The 20,497-nt window shown below is 48.6% G+C and overlaps 1 protein-coding gene across 1 annotated transcript in view; it reads right to left on the minus strand.

Moving 5' to 3' along the window:
• The window catches only part of CCDC92 (coiled-coil domain containing 92), a 120,119-nt gene that overhangs the window by 26,605 nt on the left and 73,017 nt on the right, over positions 1-20,497 (minus strand). Inside the window, exons 8-9 of the mRNA XM_026114601.2 lie at positions 859-1,166; positions 200-359 (exon numbers count right to left, since the gene is read on the minus strand). The gene's annotated coding sequence lies outside the window, so the exon portion shown is untranslated. The remainder of the gene's footprint in view (positions 1-199; positions 360-858; positions 1,167-20,497) is intronic.

The raw sequence follows: 20,497 nt of genomic DNA on the forward strand, positions 1-20,497 counted from the left end.
ACACCATTTTCCCTCTCCTATTTGAGTTGGTGAATCTTTCCCAGTCTTCATTTTTGCCCATCCAAGCCCATATAAATACCCCATTCTTGGGGGAACAGACAAATTGCACAGGCATTTGTCACTGTTTCAAACCTGTTTTCAAAGGGATTGATTAAGCAAATTATACACAAAGAGGAGGTTTTTCCCTTCCCTCTCTTACCTGAGGCTGGGTAAAGCTGAATGCTGTGCGCTCGCCGGGATAAGCGCTGGCACTCAGCTGCTCTAAAGCGGCTTCAATCCTCTGTTGTAACGAGTTGTGGGAGCTCTCTGAAACCTCATGGTTCTGCCTTGACGATACAGAATTGGTTTCCATGAGGTTGCTGAAAAGACCAAAAAAGGCACGTAGCAACATGCAGACATGAAGCTCGTGGACAGTCTCAGCTCACGTCTTCATATTGTGTTTGGTTTCAAAGGACTCCAAAGAACCTGGCAGCTATCCGCGAGCTGGGAATCCAGCTGTAAATTACATGGCAGCGTCTTGAAAGAGCCCGTCCATTTACTGCACGAGCTCTTGCAAACACTCAGACCTTCTGATCGATAGGTCGAGGATGGGGAAGGCTTAGGACAGGGTATTTTTAGAAGCTGGAAGTAATTTTGTATTATTTATTATCAGACATGGTTCGGTCCAGGCACTGATAATAACACTGCTGTAGTCGCTGAGTCTCAGCCTTAAATAAAGTAGTCACAGGGGCCATTAAAATGCTGTTGCTCACGTCCTCACCACATTTTGCAGGGATGAACCCTGAGCCAACACTGGGGGAAGGGGCTGGGTGACCTGGTATGTGGAGCCTTGGGGGGCCCAGGAAGGGCTGATTTTACCTCCCCGCCTGCCTGGCCGTGGCTGTCTCTGACTGTGCAAGTCTGCGATGCCTGGAACGACGGCTGGAGATGTTGGTTCAGGCTTCTTGGCAACAGAGGGATGCTGGCAACAGGTGACCACCAGCCTGAGTCATCAGGTTTGCATAGATGCAAAGCTGCTCTGTCAGTCTGTGCCCTGGCCACCCCGTCGCTGGGCCACTCCTGTGAAACCCTGCGGCTCGTGGAGCTGCTGTCCCCTTTGCAGGTTCCTCCGTGCACGGCGGCGGCAGGAGCAGAGCCGGGCTCCGGGGAATGTTTCTGAACAAACCCTGAGGAGATAGAAGGCTTTGTATTTTGTTTTGTGTTTTTCCACATGGGGTATGGTGGTTTGGCATCTGTCAAGTGAACAGATTAGGAACAGATGGGGAAAGATGCGAAACCCCATTGATCTCTGAGGATTTATTTCAGAAACATGGAGAACAAATGCAGGCTGGATTCTGGCTCCTGCCTGTGTGTCCGGGCTGCAGGGGCTGCAGGAAATGTGCTCCGGGCTGCTGGCGAGTTCCTGCGCTCCTGCACCTTGGGCAGGATCCATCCAGGCACCACCAGGCTCCTGCCCCTCTCCTGCAGCTGCCCCCTTCCACCCTCCACCATCTCAGGCCTGTCCCCGGGCTGTGTCGGGAGGACCTGCTCGGGGTGCCCCAGCAACGCGGCTGTGACCGAGAAGGGCTGCACCCAGCCCTGCAGCACCCTGCACCCCGACGGCACCTGCACCCTGACCACCCTCCTTCACCCACGCTGCGTGCTGCAACCAGACAGCTTGCAGCTCCCTTTCAAGCTTGCTTTAAGAGTCAGTAAGAGTCAACTCACAAACCCCACGTAAGACCCCCCTGCTGCAGTGCTGTCCCTAGCCAGGGTGTCACACACGTGCAGTTTTTGCTTGCAGCCAGCAGAGGACACTTGCTTTCCTTGCAAAGAGTTTGCCCTGCTCTTGGATGCACTAAGTCAAAGATGAAAAGATTCAGGGCTTGGCCACATGTGGGCACTGGAACAGCAAGAGATGGGTGTTCCCAGGCTGCTTGCTAGCCCGGGGCTCTGGCAGTGCCTTTTCCCTTAGCCTTTCATGAGAAGTTTGAGATGTGCATACCCGTGCCATAAAAGGCTCAGGCGGGCTGCGTGAGGGTCTCTGGGACGTGCTAGCGGCTGTCCTCCCCAGGGTCTGTGGCCCCAGGTGGGATACGGTGGGGCCTTGCTTCAGAGCGTGTGTGACGGTGGGTGGCAGGAGGAGGTGTGGGCTGACTTGGCATCATGGGTGCTGGCAGCAGCGTAGCTCTGAGTGCAAAACACAAAGCCTGGGCAAATGCTGACTTACCGAGCTTGTGCTGAGCTCTCTGCAACACGGCTGTGCGAGCAAACGAGCTTCCATCTGCATCAGCTGTGTGACTGCATAGACTGTGCATCGGAGACACAGACAGAGCTCAAGTGTATCAGCACCAACGCGGGGCTAATCCCTGACCTCTGCGCAGCCTCTTTGGCTGTGCCGGTGGCCTGGAGGAATGTTAACACTGCCCCAGTGTCCGGCTGTGCAGACCCGGGAAGGGAGCACGGAGCGGTGCGGAGTGAGCCAGGGTGACAGCTCCCTTCACTGCCTGTACTCGTCTGCAGGGTTAAACAAGCACATGGACATCTGCAGGACGAGGTCTGATCTTACTAGGCTTTGCGCTGACCTCAGTGTCCGCGCCGGTAAAAATGCTGCTCCTACTTTTCTTTTTCAGGCAGCCTTAGTGTCTGCAGGGCATGGCCCCGGGGAGGAGGGCGCTGGAAAAGGCTCTTTTCGTGTACGCTAACGTTTTTTAATTGTGGGTAATTTCTTGTTTACAGCTTGCTACTGGTTTTCCCCACCTCGTGTGGAACGCCCACGTGTTTTCACGCTGATGGTTTAGAGGAAGGGAACCAACAAAAGGAGGAAGAAGGAAAGTTAAATCTCTGTGAAAAGCCCATGAGGTGCGTGGGTCACCTTTGAAATCTGCTGCACTCACTGTGCTATGTAAAGCTGTTGCAGTCCTATCTAACCAGTGAGCACTTTAATCGTCTTCCTTAAGGATTTAAGATCCCATACAGAGAAAATAGAGCCAGAATAGTTTAAAGCTACGTACACCATGGCTGTGCTCCAGGAAATAAATACATGCCTTAGGTCCTGACTGATGCTGCGGGAGATGCCCATGACGCCCAGATGAGTCTGGGTTTTGGTCAACCATGCTATGTCTTCCTCCTCCAACCGTTCTCTGTATAGGAGGGAAATACAGACTTTACTCCTGGCCCACAAAGGAAATCTTGGTCTTAAACGAACCATAGAGCAGGATACCTGGAGCTGTAAAGGCAGCACAGAGAAGCACGCAGAAAAACATACAGGAGTCATGGAGTAAGTACTCCTGCCTTTCGCCACAAATGGGCCTCAATATAGCTCTCCTGAGGAATCTGTGAAAAACGTGGAGCCTGGAAACAGCACTTTGCGGGCTGCCTGGTGCTGGAGCTGAGCCTGAACGCGGCCTGCAGACTCGGCACCTCACCTGGGGCTGCAATGTCCACCCTGGCTCTTGCAAACACTGCCAGAATAACCAGAGCTACAAGACACCAGGCTCCTAACTCCCACTAATCCCAGTTTGCCTCATAACTGGGACCAGCTGTAGGAGAGGACCCAGGAGGTCCCATCTGGTCCTGTGATCCAAAACGTCTCCATCTCAGAGCCAGCACAAGCCAAACTTGTGGTGCGACAATTTGAGAGGAGCATTTCCAGCGCCGCTGCTGGGGTCTGTGGTGGCTGAACTGCCCTGCTAATCAGCGGAAAGACATGGTACGGGAGGCACGCGGGCTGATCTTGGACCCATACCACAGGCCACAAGGCTTTGCCCAGTGAGGCCAGACCCTGCTCTGGCTGTACAACTCCCACATTGGGCTTTAAGACTTGTCAGCTGGAATTCAGCAGACTTCTGGTCCCTTTCACATCATCTAGACCTACCCAGCCCTCGCAGTCCGGTAACAAAAAGTGCTGGCAGGCCTCGATTTGATGACTGTCTAAACAATATGAAGAGGCGGTGATTTGCTGGCGACGTGTAAAAACAGGCAACAAATCAGCTGGCAACATGCACTGGATTGAAATTAAATCAAAGCAAAAGGCAGATGACTTTGAACGGGCTCCAAAGGTCACAGAGAAACAAGCAAAACCTGATAAAGTTCACAGTAAAACAGAGCGAGCAGAAGGAGCACGGTATCTTCTTGGCACTGGGAGCTGTTGGCATCTGATTTGCAACAAATGTATTTGTGAGTTAAAAAAATAAAATAATCTGGAGAGAGGCCGGAGGCGTAAAAAGGAAGATGAACTGGTACAAATAAACCTGCCTGTTATGGCGCGGGAGCAAGAGCGCGCACAAGCCATGGTGCCGGTGAAGGCTGCACACCTACCCCATCGGTGCTGCACGCTGTCCCTGAGGACTCTGCGTCCCCGCGGCAGCCACCAGGCAGCCTGTGACACTAGGCAGAGCTGCAGGTGCTCTGTCACTCTGAGGACAGAGCTGAGTTTCAAGGATCAGCGGAACAGATCTGTTTAAATCGTATCCTGACTATTCAGTAGACGGTGCTTCATACTGTACATCCTAAAAACACTAATAAACACACTAGTAAAAAGTGTAAAAAACACACTAGTAAAATGTTTGCATCCTTTTGGCAGTTTAGTTGGCACAGCTTTAAACTATCTCTGCAGCTCGGGGGCTGGTAGCAAGTGCTTTTCAGACCCCTAAATGTTCTAACAAGGATAAAATTGGCAGGGAAGGTCCAAGTATGCCCTTCTCTCCTGGCCTGTAGCAAGGGTAGACCCAGCCCGTACAGGACCTCCTATGCACAGCTCTTCCTTAGGACTGCTTTAGGAAGCAGCTGTAGTAGGTTAGAGCAGCCAAGCCCGAAGAAATGGGAAATACATATGGGAATGGTTTTCACCAGTTCTGCCCAGTGCTGTGACATGAAGAGTTCAAATCAGTGCGTGGGTCACGAGCTGCCATCAGCCCTCCAGGAGTCTGAGCTGTTGTGGGCATCAACTTTCCGCAGCCAGCAACCCTAGGACTGAACCTCAGAAATGCACTGTCCCATATGCCAAATGGAGAGCTTCTGATTGCTCCCAGCTAATGGCACTGGGCTTCTGGGACCCATGAGAAAGGCCTGGGTGAAGATCCCAGCCTTAGGCCTGTTAGAAATGGCTTGCTTTTGTAATGCAAAAAAGCCTGCATCCTCCAAGCCCGTGCGTGCCCCCTGCCAGTCTCCTCCCTGCCACGGGGTCATGAGGATACAGGAGGTTCATGGGACGGAAGGACTGTCTCAGTGCTGTCTGGTCTGGGTGGAGGAGTGGGTGGCGGGTGATACCACTTCCAATTCCTAGCAGGCATCTGGATGTGTCAGTGCTGGGAAATTGCAAAATAGTACATGGTGCTAATTAATGCCAAAACAGGAGGGCTTTGAATACACATCATCAGAGTAACCTTTAGCAACCACTGGATGCCTTCCATCCATGGGTATCTCATAAAGAACATTTATTATTTATTACAATGGCAATGGAAATACATCTTAAGAGCAAACTGTCCAGCACAACCATCATGCCGAGTTATGCTTAAATTGTCTAGCATGCACAGATTGAAACACCACTCCATTCATTCATGCTCCGGGACTGCTATTTTCACCACTGGCAGCTCCTGCTGCACTAACTAAAATACTTCTGATCCAGTCCAACAAGTTTTTTTTCCAGGTTTGCTTCTCCACAGTGAAACCACAGATCGTGCTATACAGAAAGCTCTGAGCCTCCAGAAGTCTAGAGTTACTGTAGGTTACAGCGGTTGGATTTGGTCCTAAAACAATGAAACCAAATGTGAAAAAGACACAGATGGCTGTCGCCTCTGTGCCATTTGGAGTGGTTTTTGGTTTCTAGCCAGTCAGCTCCATGCCACAGTTATGCAAATAAAGGCAGCGAAGTCAGATGCAGTGATACACACATCTCTAACAGACTGGAATGAAGGATAAAATAGCTGGGTGTTTTTGAAGAGGGGGAAAAGATCACCTCAGTGGCTTGAAGAACAGAGGATTTAAGGACACAGGGTGAAACCCTGCTTTCACTTAAGGCAAAGGAGGCTTTGCTACGGCTTTCAATGCACCCAGATAGCTGTGTGTTCTTGAACATGTTACTCCGTGGAAACCTAGAGCATGGCAGGGGGATAAAGGCCTGAAAGTCCAGAGCTCTGAGCTCTCATCTGCAGGGCCGCAGCCCTGGGGACAGCTGGTTGCTTTCCCCTCTATATAATTTCAACTCATGAGGACGGGGACTGACTCCTGGGCACTCACAGAGCATTTGGCCCTGCTAATCTAACAACTAACAGCCATGAGAGGCAGAAAAGGGAAGAGTCTGATGAGAAGCGCAGTGAAAAGATGCCACAGGAGAATAGTTCAAAACGCCTTGCCCAAGGGTGCACCGCTGAGGTCTAAACATTGAATTCAGTCTGGGATGAATAAGGGGATGTAAATGAAACTGCATCCTCTTACTCCAGGGCTGGATTTAGCCCTGTGCTAAATATTAAGAAGAAAGAAATGGAGAAGATAGGACTGTAGTCCCCCAGGAAAAATGCTATCCCCCAATGATACACCAGTAACAAGAGCAGATTTTAATCTCTTACAATTAAGCTACTAATCAACCTCTTTTTAAAAATGCTCTATGGTTCCCTCCTCAATCTCTTGTGAGGATGGGGAGGCTTAGAAATTTAATACAATTCTGTGGTTGAGTTAAACATTAGGCAGGTTTCAGACTATGTTTTACTAGAACCAGATGAATTTCTAAGCTTGAAATCCAGCGTACAGAATGCTGATGAAGTTTGATCTGGTGACCATCTGTCCTTGTGTTTGTAGTATGAGTAGCTAAATGAAATTCTGGAAAAAAGGGTTATCTTAAATACACACAGGATAAAGCAAATTGAAGAAAGCCCCACTCACTGTTGCTATGTGAATCTTCTCAGTAAGAGGGGAAGATCGGGTTGGTCTCTGAAGTTAGTTACATATGCTCATGCTCCACTTTTTTGACTCTTTGAAGCTGAAACATGAATCTGTAAGTATTGCTTTAATTACATTTTTGCAAGTTTTCCCTTAATTTCACACTAAAAACAAGCAGACAATACATTGAGTTCTGGTAATGAGAAATGTTTCACTGTCAGAGCAAGTTAGTATCTTGGAAGGTGTAAATTGGTATGGCTTGATGCAATCTGTCACCCCTTCCAACCCAGTTTGGGCCAGTAATCACCACAAATTGGTCTTTCTTTTTTCTCTCTGTTTGCTTCTTTCTTCCTATCTATCTATGTTTATATTTAGATAGAGCAAGTGAAGACAGTCAAATAATGCTTAATAGCTCAGTAACCAATCAAAGGTCATCAAAGAGCAGAGGTGACGGCTGCCAACCTTTTTCCATCATAAAGGAAATTTGCTGGAGAAAAGAACAGTATGAGCAGCGATGGCACAGCATAATGCCCTCCTTTGAAGAGAGCCAGTTAAGAGGCTGGACCTGTCAGCAGAGGAGCTGAACGGGGAAGAAGAGAAAGTACCAAGAAAGGCAGAAAAAAGCACTGTGGGGATCACTAATACAGAAACAGAGATGGTATTTGTAAGGCTTGCTGACGGAAATGGTTTCTAACATGCAAAGGCACCAACTTCTGGTCCCCAAGCCCCATCTCATGACACTGGGTTCTCCTCCCTTCGTGTGAAGAACCACAGGGAGGGCAAAGCAAAAACAAATTCAGTCTGTGTCCTTTGCCAGTTTTCCCTGGCTGCTCGAGGGTCTTTGCTCTTTGAAACGGAGGGTATCTGTTCTTTAAAAGGAGTTGTTCACATGTCAACAAGTCAATCTGTGCACCAGAGGAAAGATGCCGAGGATGGCTGCAGGGCTCGGGATGGGGTGTAGGACAGCTGCGCAAGAGGAGGCGGCTCAGCAATAACCACAGCAAAACCAACTGGCTGAGATTTGGGGAATGCCTTGGGTGTGGGATGCTCTCTGCTACCGAGGGAGCTGCCTGTTCCAGGCTTTCCCACTGCTTAGCGTGAGCCTGGCTGCTTGATCTCCCAGTAAAAGGGTAAAGGCTGTGACTGCAATGCTTTCCTGGGGGAAGAGAGAGTCACACAAAGTCCCTGAGGAGGGATGAAAGGAGTCTGGCATGAAGGGCTAAGCAAACTGCCTTTGAAACTCCATGCGCGTTGGCTTCTCTGTGCTGGTGCTCCCTCCTCCCACAGGCACACGCTCCTGGCTGCGTTCATGCTCAGATTAGGTGGGCACTTATCATTTCCAAAGGCTGGGAGGGAGGATGGATAGACAGTACCTGTGCGAATGCATCTGGCTTTGATAAAATCCTGACATTAGTATTCAAAAGCTCCAGCTCGCACAAGAAAATCCAACCATTAGGCTCCCTTCTACCTCAAACAACCCTAGGAAAAGAGCACATTGTTTGGACATCACTGGGCTAAATCTATGTTTCTTACATGGCCGTTTTCTTTGCCTTTTCTTCTTTTCTCTGAAGTTTAAAGAGATGCTTGTTTTTCTTGCTAATTCTTTCCCCCGGGTGCTGATAGGGATCTCTGTAACATGAGGCCGGCTGGAGGAAATTCAAACTGGTTTCTAAATGTTGTTATGATAGAGTGCAGGGGACGTGTCTTTGAAGCTGCTGGGCTCAAGAGATGTCCCTGATTCAGGAGAAATGCAAGAGGCAAGTAAGCTCTTTTTCTGGAACAAGACTGGAGCCCCTACCTGTAAAAACACAAGCCGCTTGCTGGTGTCACCCCACACTGACCTCTAGGGAAAGGAGAATTTCAGTCGTCGTTATTCAGTTGATGTTTCTGCACCTTGGGAGGACAAAGGCCGTGGGCAGAGCCACGTCCTGGTACGAGGAAGACTGCGGTCTGACTTTGCTCAAGGTAAATGGTCCAGTTCAAGTGGAGGTGTGTGCACCTGTGTGTGTGTATCTGGTCCCTCTCCGATAGTGTCTGCTCCTGCCCTGGACCATCTCTGGTGGGTCCCTCTCAGATACCACCATTCAAAGTTGATTCTAAAGAGGCCACAGAAAGGGAACAGGACTGCTCAGATGCATAGTTCTCCTTACATTTTGTGAGCTGACAAGCTTTTCTTTGTCTCCCTGGCTGGGCCAAAAATATCCTTGTTTAAGGTGAAGTTGAAATCCTGGCCTTGTGCCTGGAAGCTTCAGGTGTTCAGGCCCAATGCAGGGGCCTGCAGGGCCTAAGTACAGGCTGGAGAAACTCTGACTGATCCATCCCTCTTTCTGCCAGAGAAGGGTCATTTCCAACTGTCTACTTCCTAGTCCTTTCTGCAGCCTGGGTTGAAAACGCCCACGCGACAGGGCTTCCATCGTGTCCCACGGAGAGGGTTCCACAGGCTGCACACGTTGCTCATCAGGACCTTGGCAACAATAAAGAAGGCAGACAAAGAAAGAAGCCCTCTAGGGAAGAGATATTCAGCCTCATGTTTAGATTACTTTTGCTGATTCAGTCGTAGTTCAACTCCAAAGCTTACGAGAAAAAAAAAAAAAAAGAAAGAAAGAAAGAAAGCAAAAGGATTTCCTTCGAGCCAGACTTTCAGAAAAGTCCTGCAGTTTATTGAGTGCTGGCCCTGCTTGAAAATCTGGCTTCAGTCATGGCTACTGAGCCCTTACAAGTTTCTTCCTCAGAGGAGGAGAGATTTGATGGGCCTCTGGCGTGGTGGGAGGCTGACAAACCCTCATGGAAGACATTTGTAATGCGTGGGGCCTGGGAATCAAAATCGAGAGACAGCCAACAGCCCCAGAGGAAGTGGAAGGGAAGAAGTTGCACATGGTCTCTCTATCTGTGGAGGAGAATCTAGGTCTGTTCAGCTTCGCTTCCCTCCCCCACCTTCCCTTTGTCGATATTTCCTGTGCAGACAGTTTCTATAGGCATTTCCTGGGAAGGCTGCACAGCCAAAGTTGCATTAAAAAAAATTTTTTTTAAACCACACTTTGCAAAGTTAAAGGGTGTGTGAGGGGGAAGCATAGAAGTATAATACTGAAGCAACTTTATCTGCTCAGACAAAGCGTAAGCAAGTAACCAGCCAACTCTAACAGACTCTACATCAAATCACACAATCTCTTAAAACATGCAATGGCAAAAGCATCACGCTGCCTATTTGGAGCCGGCCTCACTCAAGCTTTCCAGGGCTCCACTCCCTAAACTCCGTCATGCCCTGCTTTTCCCAGGGTATGAAGCAAAATCCAGAGCAAGGGAAAGCAGGCGCCTCCGGCAGCCTCCCAGGCCCGGGGTGCTGGGAGAGTGACGCTGCACGCTTCACCCTGTGCTTCCACCTCCCTCCTCTCTGCATCCACCTGCTTTCTCTTGCCTTTCCCATGCTGCTAATTATTTAGTTTGTTGTTTTAAATGAGTGATTCAACCAGGGCAATTCCACCTAGCTACGGCACCCAGAGACCTGTAATTAATAAGACGCACGGAACAGGATGAATATCCCCAGATAAGACCCAGGGACAGCACTTAACATTGCTCTCCCCAATTGAGCCTCCGGAGACAAGTGAAAACAAAGAGCAGCAGCCCAGGTTGAGATGCCCACGGGTAAACCAAGCCGAGGGAGTGTCCTGGCAAGAACATTACCAGATGAGCATGTCCTAGGAACACCCAGGAACCGCCTGGGACAGGAACCACCCTGTCCTGAACTGTGCTGAGCACCCGTCTCCCCCAAAATCACAGCGTGCTGAGCGGCTCTCAGTCCCACGCGGGCTGCGGTCCAGCAGCATCCTCCCTACCCCAGAGTGAGCGAGTGTCCAGTGAATCTTACTCCTCCAAATCTGGCAAATCTCAGCACAGGGAACCTGCAGCAGCCTCCAGAGTTGTCACCGTAGAAACCCGAAGTACAGAACATGGTTCAGAATAAAGGCAGCCCCAGTGGTGTCAGCTCTGCCTGTGTTTGTTTCTATGGAAAATTGTTACTTTAATACGAGTCATGGGAGTAATTACGGGCTAAATAGCAGCACTGCAGTTCGTCAACTCCCTGATGCCATTGCAAAAGCAAAGGGAAGTGTGCACATTCCTACAGAGACACAAAGCCAGTCAGGGCGCTGGCAAAATAACCATTCCCATCCTTTGGGCTTTGCCAGTCTGTTCTGGTCTTAGTCAGGCTGGTGTCAATCTGGAATAGTCCTGCTGACGTGATTTACTGAAGTATCAGCGAGAGCGGGTTGTGGCCGTTCAGTTTAAGTCTGCCAGCAAAGAAAACCACATTGCACCTTTACTGATTTTTTTTCCTTTAGGATGTGCTGAACAGAAAAAAGAGCTTGCAGATGTTCCCTGTAGGACAACTGTGAGGGTATTGTTTTACCCTCTGCATGAGATCACAGGGGCTGCGCTGGGGCAGGGACAGACAGCACGGCAGCGTGGAGCTGAGCTGTGCTTGAGTGGACCTGCAGCCTAAGAGTGCCGAATTCGGATGCCGAAAGGCAAGAGGGAGAAGAAGACATATTTGCTCATTAGGGACCACTGCTACTTTTGAGGCTGGATTTTATGCCTGAACCACACAGCCATGAACCAATATGAAGTTTATCTGAAGGCAAAGAAAACAATCCTGGCAAGGCTGGAAACGGAGCAAGGAGATGAGTGAGGAGCTAGACGGTGATGATGGCACCATTTACTGCGATGCGGGTCAGCGTGGATGGAGTTCGGATGGCTCTTGGATGGGGCACTGGCACTTGCTGGGTGTAAGGAAGGAGCCTCTATCCCAGCTGTCTGGCTGAAATAGGAACTTTCCAGGCTGGGTGGGAGGCAGTGGGTTCATGCTGTTCCCAGGCAGAGCCCCCGATTAATCAACAGTTTGGAAAACGTGTATCACAACCCTCTGGTGCCTCTGGACAGATCTACCTGGCATAAGGAGCACTACTGGGACACAGCCAATTTACCTGGCTCCGGGGCTTGTTCCCTTGGTGCTCAGCAGCCCATACAGTCTTGCGAGGGATGGCTACGGCCTCCTCCTCCTCCTGTCTAGCAGATAACGCAACACCTGCCCGTCAGGGCTGCTGCAGGGGCAACTGAGAAAAGATCTGAAAAGAAGTTCATGCCGTGAGTGGCCTGTATTTGCACCTGTCAATGTGGAAAGACTGCTTCTCGGCTGAAATCCATACTGCGGCCCCTTCCTTCATAACTCCCTTCCCTGACTCTGTGGAGATGATTTCAAGCAACTCAGTTTTCCACTTTCTAATAAGCAATTTATATGCTAAAGGGCAGCTCCTCTGCTGATGGCAACTGAAGCCGAGGGAGCTGTGACAGTTTATGCCAGCTGAAGCTTTGCCTTCAAGTAAATGTTCTAAACTTTCCACTAAAGTGACTAAAATAAGCCGTAGCATGAAACACTAAGAGCAAAGAACAAACTCTAGAGACCAGAGGGATTTGGGAAATGAAATGAGATCCATCTTGCTGGCACATTTTTCCCCCCTGTCTATTTTTGGAATTTAAAAAATTCCCCCCGATTTGTCTTTTACAGACCAGCCTTTTGTTCAGAGACCAGCAACGAGCAGCCTCCCCTTTCATGCAGAGCAGGTGAGCTTTGGCAAACCAACATACAAAATGCAGAGCTGGAAACTATTAATATCTTTTACTGCTGGAGTACTGCAGCGCTTGGTGCAGGTGCTATTTGTTTTCTTTAAAAGGCTTTTCAGCTATGCAATTTGCAATCAAATACTGGAAAGGGCAAGAAGATTTCTGGTTAGTGAGCAAGTTGTGATCACCCCGACTCCTCTTCATTACACTGTGATGCTCACCGCAATCCGGTGTTTTTTACCAGGGAATTACAGCATTGATGCGACCCTGCTGCCGTGCTGGGTGTGTTTATACGAAGGGGTGGGAAGCAGCCTGGTTCTGCTCATCAGACTCCGGACAGACTCAGGAAACCTGGGCTCTAACATCTGGCTGCGGTATTAACTCTCGGTGGGACCTCAGCATGTCACTTAAAGCCCAATTCTCCAGTTGGTGTGCAACACACATTTTCCACTGACATTAAACGGAGCAGGGAACCTTTGCTGCCTATGAAAATTGAGCCTCTACAACACTTCAGTCTCCCCATATTGAAAACAAGGAGGAGAATATTTTAAGATCAATGGATAAGAACACCTGCAAGTGCTAATACCTATGTACCTTGCCAAGATACTGGGAGATTAAGCAAATATTTTGAAGGGTTATAAGTAAGATCTTGTGTGGCAGGTATGGGGCTGTTTTGTATGCCCAGGATATATTTTTCTCCCTCTTATTTTTTTTCCACAAATGGGAGAAAAATAGGCAGAGAGAGGGCCTAAGACACGTCTTTTTTTGGCCTGGTTTCAGCCACACTGACTTGCTTTGTGAAAACCAAACTACGAGCACTTGCCCAACCCCTTACTGAGTCTCAGTGGAGGGCACTGAGCTGATGAGAAAGAGTACGTCTAACCGTGCCCTAAGATTTGGTCTGAACATTTCCAAAAGGGGCACAACTGAAAAGGCAAATCATTTTGGGAATGCTTTGTCTAATTCTGTGAGCCACAGCTCCAAAGAGGATGTCACGAAGCTGATAAGGACTCAGAAAAGAAGAGATTTGCCCTGTAGTGGGAGAGTCCATCCATGCAGTGGGAATTCTGGGTCCAATTTGGGGTAGCACATTTTAAGAACGATAATAGACAAGCTGGAATGTGCACAAAGAGAATAAAATGAGTGATAAAGAGGTTTTGAAAACATGACCTGTGAGGAAAGGTGGAAGGAAGTGAGTTTGTTTAGTCTAGAAGAGAGAAGAATGAGGGGAACATGATAATAGTTTCCCAATATTTGCAAAGGGGACAGTGATTGACTATCTCCAGAACGCTGGGACAGGCAAAAAGAAATCGGTTTAATTTATAGCAAAGTCTTAGAAAGGATTGTAGGAAAAGCCTTGTAAATAGAAAACCCCAGGGATGGGCTACCTAGGGAAATATCCATCATGGCAAGTTTTTAAGAACAGGCTGTAGCAATTCCTATGCAAACATGGGCACTTTATAAAGTGAAACAATGGTGTTTGCAGGTGCACAGACAACAGACTGGGCATGGGCAGATGGCCGCTTACACAAAACGGTTCTGAAAGTCACCCAGGTGTGACAGCATCGAATACCTGTTGAATCACTCCAAATCAAGTAAGTATAACTGGAGTGGTGGTAACAAGCAGTGTTCCTGTCTCCAAAATTGCTTTCAGACCTCATCTCTATAGCATAACGCATTCTTAAAAAATCACTAATGACAAAGGAAATTTCCTAATACATTATCTGACTTGGGTAATGCAGCCTTAAGAGGATGCACCCTTCTCTTTATCTCTGTATAGTCTCCCTCTCACCTCCTGTGCCTGAAGAGTAAAAATAGCAACTTTATATATATTTTTACACTCCTAGTCACTGGCTTGAATCACTGTTCTCACAGCCCTGTCTCCTTGCAGCACAGGAAATCGATATTACTGCACTGCAAGATGAAGAAGGTTCAATGTGTCACCTCACGTCCCCGCGGCTCCCCTGCTAGGCCCATCCATCCTCCCACATTGAATGTGGAAATGCTAGAATGGCAGAAATGCATCATGCAGGTGGCTCACGCAGCCAGGGAACGTGTCTGCAGACCCACAGACAATGCAGGCCGTGGAGGCTGTTTAGCTACCAGGCCATGCAGAAATCTGCATCTCCTAGCAGACACCCCAGTCCCAGGTCCTCCTCTTGCAACTTCTGATCTCTTACTCCATGCGATAGAGACCCTTGCTCAAAGAGCTGAGCCTCGAGTCTCATGAGTACTGCTGCAGCACTGTTCTGAAATGAGAAGAGAATTTGCTGGAAGTGCTGTTCTTCTCTGATCATGTCCAAAGGGAAGTTCCAGGCTCCTTACGGGAGACAGCAGCATCTCAGCTGATTGATAGAAGATTGCAGGTTACTGATAGCATTTGGGTAAAAATCCACACCCAGTTACGTTATTCCTCCCTCGCTAGTCCTCAAGACGTGGTCCTCCAGGGTTGTTTTTGAATAGCACCTGGAGAAATTCTGCTAGAGGATGGCAGAAGAGGCCAAAGAATGAGACAAAAACACCTACTCATTTTAAAGAATTAAATAGTCTGGAAGGATTGGATGCTCTTAGATGCTCTTAAGATGAAAGCTGGTTGTGTGGCACTGCTGCATAACAAACAAATTTTTCAGTGTCCCTAGATAAGAATAATGCTAATAACTTAGATCCTGCAGACATGACCTTACTCTCTTCCCAAAATGAGGGCATAGTCTGTGCACTGCCAGCTTCTCCATGTGAGCAGAGATCTGTCCTACACTGACTTGAATTAAGATATTCCCAGGACCGGGCTCACACTTGTGTGACAGCAACATAGCACTATTGCGATGGGGGAATTTGAAGCAAGCAGGAAGCTGCATAATCCACTGGAGATTGACTGGCTGTTCTCATCTCCTAGCTAGAAGGGCTCTCGTGTCTGGGCCTCACTGCAGGGATGTGTCGTTAGTTCCTCTTCCATTTTTCACTTCTTCTTTTTTTTTTTTTTTTTTTTTTGCCTAGAAAATCTCTTGTTAGGCAGGACTGAATGTCCTTGAAAGCACCAGTTATAACAAACAACCAGGGGCAGATCTCAGGCAAATGCTGCACGAGTCAGAGGTCACAGCTGGAAGCAGTTTTAGGGGAAATTCAAAATTACTGTCAAAAGCAGTTCTCTCTCATTTTAATTGTAATTGGTTAATCTTATTTTATTTGCCCTGCGGCTGTGGCTGTGAAGCTTAGGAAACTCTCGGGGCCCCTGCTTTGCTCTCAGTTACCTTGGGAGCAATTCTGTGGACTTCAACAAAGTTGCTTTGGATCTATCCCTTGGGCCACCAAGACCAGAGGCCATTGCTTGGAAAAGCCTTTAGCAAGGGAGAGAATAAATGGTGGCAGATGGCTGTTCCCTTTTCAGAAATGAAGACAGAGAAGAGGTTTTGGCTGTTTTAATCCTCCTAATGGCCAGAGCAGGGAGTTAAAGAACAGGATGGTTTTGTGCATATCGCTCTCTTCATCCTTCCTGCACCTGGAGGTGAGGAGGGACAGGCAGGGCTGCGGCTGGGGCAGGGGGGAATATGGTGCTGGGATAACATCAGATGAGGATATGCCCCATTAGAGCTGGGAAGTGGGGAAAGGTCAAAGGGAACAGCCTGCTCCTGTACATATGTCACCCCCCCGCCATGAGCTGCTGGCAAATTCTCCACTAACAGGCTAAACCTACCTCTGCAGTATTTAGGGCAGTGTTTGTCTAGTGGTTTCTCATCAAAATGCAGAGGGAATAGCGAACAAACCACTCTGGATTTGCACGGTAAGACACTGCTGCAAAACAGGGTGATGCTTGAACAATCTGTACTCTGCCCAGTAAGAGTTTGGCAAAGACCTGATCAAACATGTCAAGCGGCTTGTCCGTGGCCCCTCTCCCCCCACCCTCCGCTCGGCACATGTGCACAGTCACATGGAATTTGCTGCTTTGACTTGCAGGCAAGTCAAAAAGCTGTTGAACAGCGATCACATCTAACACCACTCATCATCACCATCAATTGTTCTCCAAATGAAACAGGCCACATCGCCAAGCAAAATGCTTAAGAAGATATTTTTCCACTGGACATGCATCCAAAATAAATACGGGAAAATCTCCTACTCCAAGCACTTCTCCTGGTTGCTTTTCATTTGAATCATTAGTAAACCTGAGATACACACGCAATAGCACAAGGCTGATGAAAACCCACATCAGCATAGTGCCCCAGTTTTCTCAGAGATTAATCCTCTTTGTTACTCTCAACCTACAACAAAAACATCCCTCCAGCCTATCCAAGTGCGCACATCTTCACATACATTCCCTGTAAACATCCCTTGCTAGATGGATGCTTTTTGCAGCTGGTCATTTGAGCCTCGAAGAGCGCTCTAATGGGAGCTTGCCATGGTTTGCATAATCCTGCATTCACTGTTAAGTCTCTGTCTGCCCTAACATGTCAGTTCTGATGACAACCTGTTGCTGCAGCTTTGGGATTTTGCTTCCAGGCAACACCACCCTCCATCCTTGTGACTAAATCCTGTCTGAGACCAGAGCCCAGGTTCTCTGCCTTGGTGCAGGATGAGTGGCAGGAAATTCTTCCTTCTCTGAGGGCTGGGAAGGAACTACAAATCTCCTTGAGAACTGAGAAGAATCCCACACCTCCTTCGTGGAAAACTACGGGCTTCTACGTAGGCCTCTGAAGAGGTGAGATCTTCAGCCAGAGCAGAAGCAAAAGGAGAGGAAAGCTTGGAATAACAGCCATGGCTTTCCCTCAGTGACCAGCCTGGGAGCTGCTGCTCTTAGTGGCCCGTCACATGGGGGGATTTCATCCGCTGTGCCTGCAGCCGAGCCAGTCACCAGCAAGCTTCAGCTCCAAACTGGGCGCCCTGACAAAGCTCACCATAGCCTGCCTGTCTCCGTTGCCTGCCTTGCATGCACTTCTCTGCACCAAGGCCTACAACTCCTCTCTCCGTTCCCCAAGCAGTAGCTGCATGCCAGTCCTGCTGCTGGAGGTGGGAGCTTTGTCCCTTCCTGCACCACCTCTCCCCTCACTGTGCTCCTGACTGCAGCTTCAGAAAGGGTCCTCGAGGCCTGTGGAGCCAGATCTGCTCTTCAAGGCCGAGCTAGGTTTTGCCAAGGTTTGGATTCAAACCACACAAAGTCTGTTAGCTTCAGTGGGTCCCACCCAAATGGCCCAGGTTCACTCAGACCTCAACCCAAGACCTGGCCCAGGCTCTGCAAACATGAGCTTCTCTCTTTCTTTCCCTCTCTCTTTGCCCAAATCCCTGCCTGCAGCAGATGTCCTGGAGAACCTGGCTCTATCTGAGACCATAATGAAACTTAAGAAATGCTCACTCAACTCCAGTAACCCAGAGGTGGCAAAGGCAAATTACAGGCCCCAAGTTCCTGGCTTTTGTGTATTGGCATTGCCTTTGAATGTGCTAAACACTGTGGGCAAGAACTGTTCTGGTTTGTAGGAAATCAGGCTTCCAGCCAACTAGTTGTGCTTGATGGATTTTCTATTAAATCAGTACCCAGCTCTGCACTTCTCCCCATTTCAGTGCGACAAATCACAAGAACTGGATGCACCGAGCTATGGTACAAGCAGGTGGGACTCCAAGGATTTCTGCATGCACCCTCCCAGACCTGGTGTACCAGGAACCAGACCGGTTACTTATTTCTGTGCCAAGTACTGGGCATCCCAGATCCTCTCCTGGAGATGACTGTACTTCAGTGGAATCCATTCCTTTCAGTCTACCCTGACCTGGGTATGCAGTAAAGCCCTGCTGCTTTTTGCGGCTAGGCTGGCAGTGTTTAGATATGAAACATGCCAGACGCTGAAACTAGGATTGTATTGCAGTTTGTAGAAACAGTATTTCCAGCATCTCCTGTTTTAATTCTTAATGTAACTCACTTTTCACCGCCTTGGGTCGCTTCCTTTGTGAGAGCACCTGGCTTATTTCTAACAAGCCCTAGCCTCAGAGCCACCACTGACACCCACTCCAGCATCTTCCTCACCCACACCCGCAAGGCAGCCGCGCTGCCCGGAGCCAGTGGTGACGACAGGCCTGCAGGCCTGACACTTTGCCTGGTGTGGCCTTACCTGTCCCTCTTGCTCCGCTGGTACCAGTTTCCAGCATAACCCAGTGCTCCCAGTCAGGTGACGCTGTGGTAGCCCCTTGGCCAGCCTAGGACTGCCCTGGGCGAGCTGTCTCTTTGCGGGAGGCCTGGGTGCCCATGGCACAAGCTGATGGGGACTTGTGAGAGAACTGAAGTGCTTTCGCAAGAAGTTCGCCTGTCAGCAAACCTCGCAGCTCTGGGACTTTCTTCCGTGCAAATGCCTGACATTTGCTAGCGTCGCCTGAATTTTGGGCGAGGGCTTTTTCCCCTTTTCTAATTCCACTGCTTACTGCTGACATTTTAAGAGCAGTAAGTCTGATCACACATGATAAGCTAGATCCAAACCTCCTGAGGGCACAACCCAGAGAGCAAACCGTGCCATTTTTCATCGCTTGGAAGCTGGGGCTCTGAAAGCAGCCCAAGAGCTGCGCCTAGCTACGCAACAGCTACAGCACAACCAAGAGTCTTCCCATAAGCAGCAGCCACCAGCCAGATTGAACACACTGTTCAGACTGCTGTCTCATGAGCAGGGCTTACAGTGATGGATTACGTTTCTGTAAAAAGCTGCGGGAGGAGGTAGCAACTGTGATAGTGGCTGTGGTTGGTAGGAACTGGTCGTAGCTGCAAAGCGGGAGATGGAGGGAAGAGGGGGCTGGAGCTGCGTTGTACTGCTTCGTTATTGCTGACACCACGACAAACTAGAGCTTGGAAGAAATTCGACTGTGTATTTTATCCCCCTTCCCACCCTCAACCCACCACATTTCTCATGGAACAAAAATCCTGTCTTTTGCCCAGCTCTACTTCTGGAGCACTAATCCTTTGGCTGTTGTGGTGGATTAAATCTCGGGCCCTGAGAAAGCTCTTCCAAGGCACAGTGAAGATTTTGTTTGTTGGGGTCTAACCCATGTGCAGCTCACAGCTGCCCTGGTTGTGAAATTGTGCTTTTTCTTTTCTTTTTTTTTTAAGCAGCCCATATGAAGCAAGGAAAGCAGGGCTATTCAGAAAGACTATTCTTAATGGTCTGAAATTAAGCCCAATATTTTTCTTGGCTTGCAGAGGAAAATGGTTACCTTGATTGAAACTTGGTCCTTGGTAATGAAGACTGCAGATATGAGGCTTGTATAGGCTCTGTTACACAAAACTTCACAGAGGGTTCTTTTTTCCTTCCTCTTTCCCTTCCCTACCCAAAATTCTGCCCAGTATAGCTGAGGACCTCCAATAACTTGTTGGGAAAGGGAGCTTTGTCTCAGGTGCTGATGTTGTGAGCCACTTTTTATTCTTTCTCATACTGACAAAAGGTTAATGAAACAGAACTGGCATTTCATCAAGGCCAGTACTGAAAATTAGGGACAGAGCTGCCATTAAAAATAACCAGATGCATGCGCTTCTTTCCCTGACACACCGATCTTGAAATATCTCCCTCTTGGGTTGTACAGCTTCCAAGGAATAGCAGGAAATTGCAATTGTTACACTGGCCAGAGAATGGATTTAATTTGTACTGTTTTATCCTCCCTGTTGGAAACTATCCTCTCTTTTCTTTCACGCCAGTGAAAAAGAAAAGAAAAAAACCAACAAAACCAACACATTTCTCTATAAAGCCTTCCATGCAGTTGGAGCACGGCCTAGCATAAAGCGTACATGTTTCCTCTACCAGAGGTGTGGGTTGCTTGTCTTCTGCATGGTTTCTTGCAACAGATCCATACAGGGCATTCTACATACAAATTTGCGACGGTTTAAACTCAGTTCAAAAGCCACAGGTTAGTTAGTCCAACCGGTACACAAAGCTGATGGTAAGGGCATAGGCATATATTTGCTACAGAAAGGGCTGGTGTCTCAAGATGAGAAAGAGCTGGTTAAAGAGGTTGAGTGAATGCTCTCTGGCTGTGTCAGTGCAAAGTAAACTGATTACGGTTAAAC

This window comes from Dromaius novaehollandiae, chromosome 17 (genome assembly GCF_036370855.1).
Source record: "Dromaius novaehollandiae isolate bDroNov1 chromosome 17, bDroNov1.hap1, whole genome shotgun sequence".
In the NCBI taxonomy this organism is placed as follows: Eukaryota; Metazoa; Chordata; class Aves; order Casuariiformes; family Dromaiidae; genus Dromaius; species Dromaius novaehollandiae.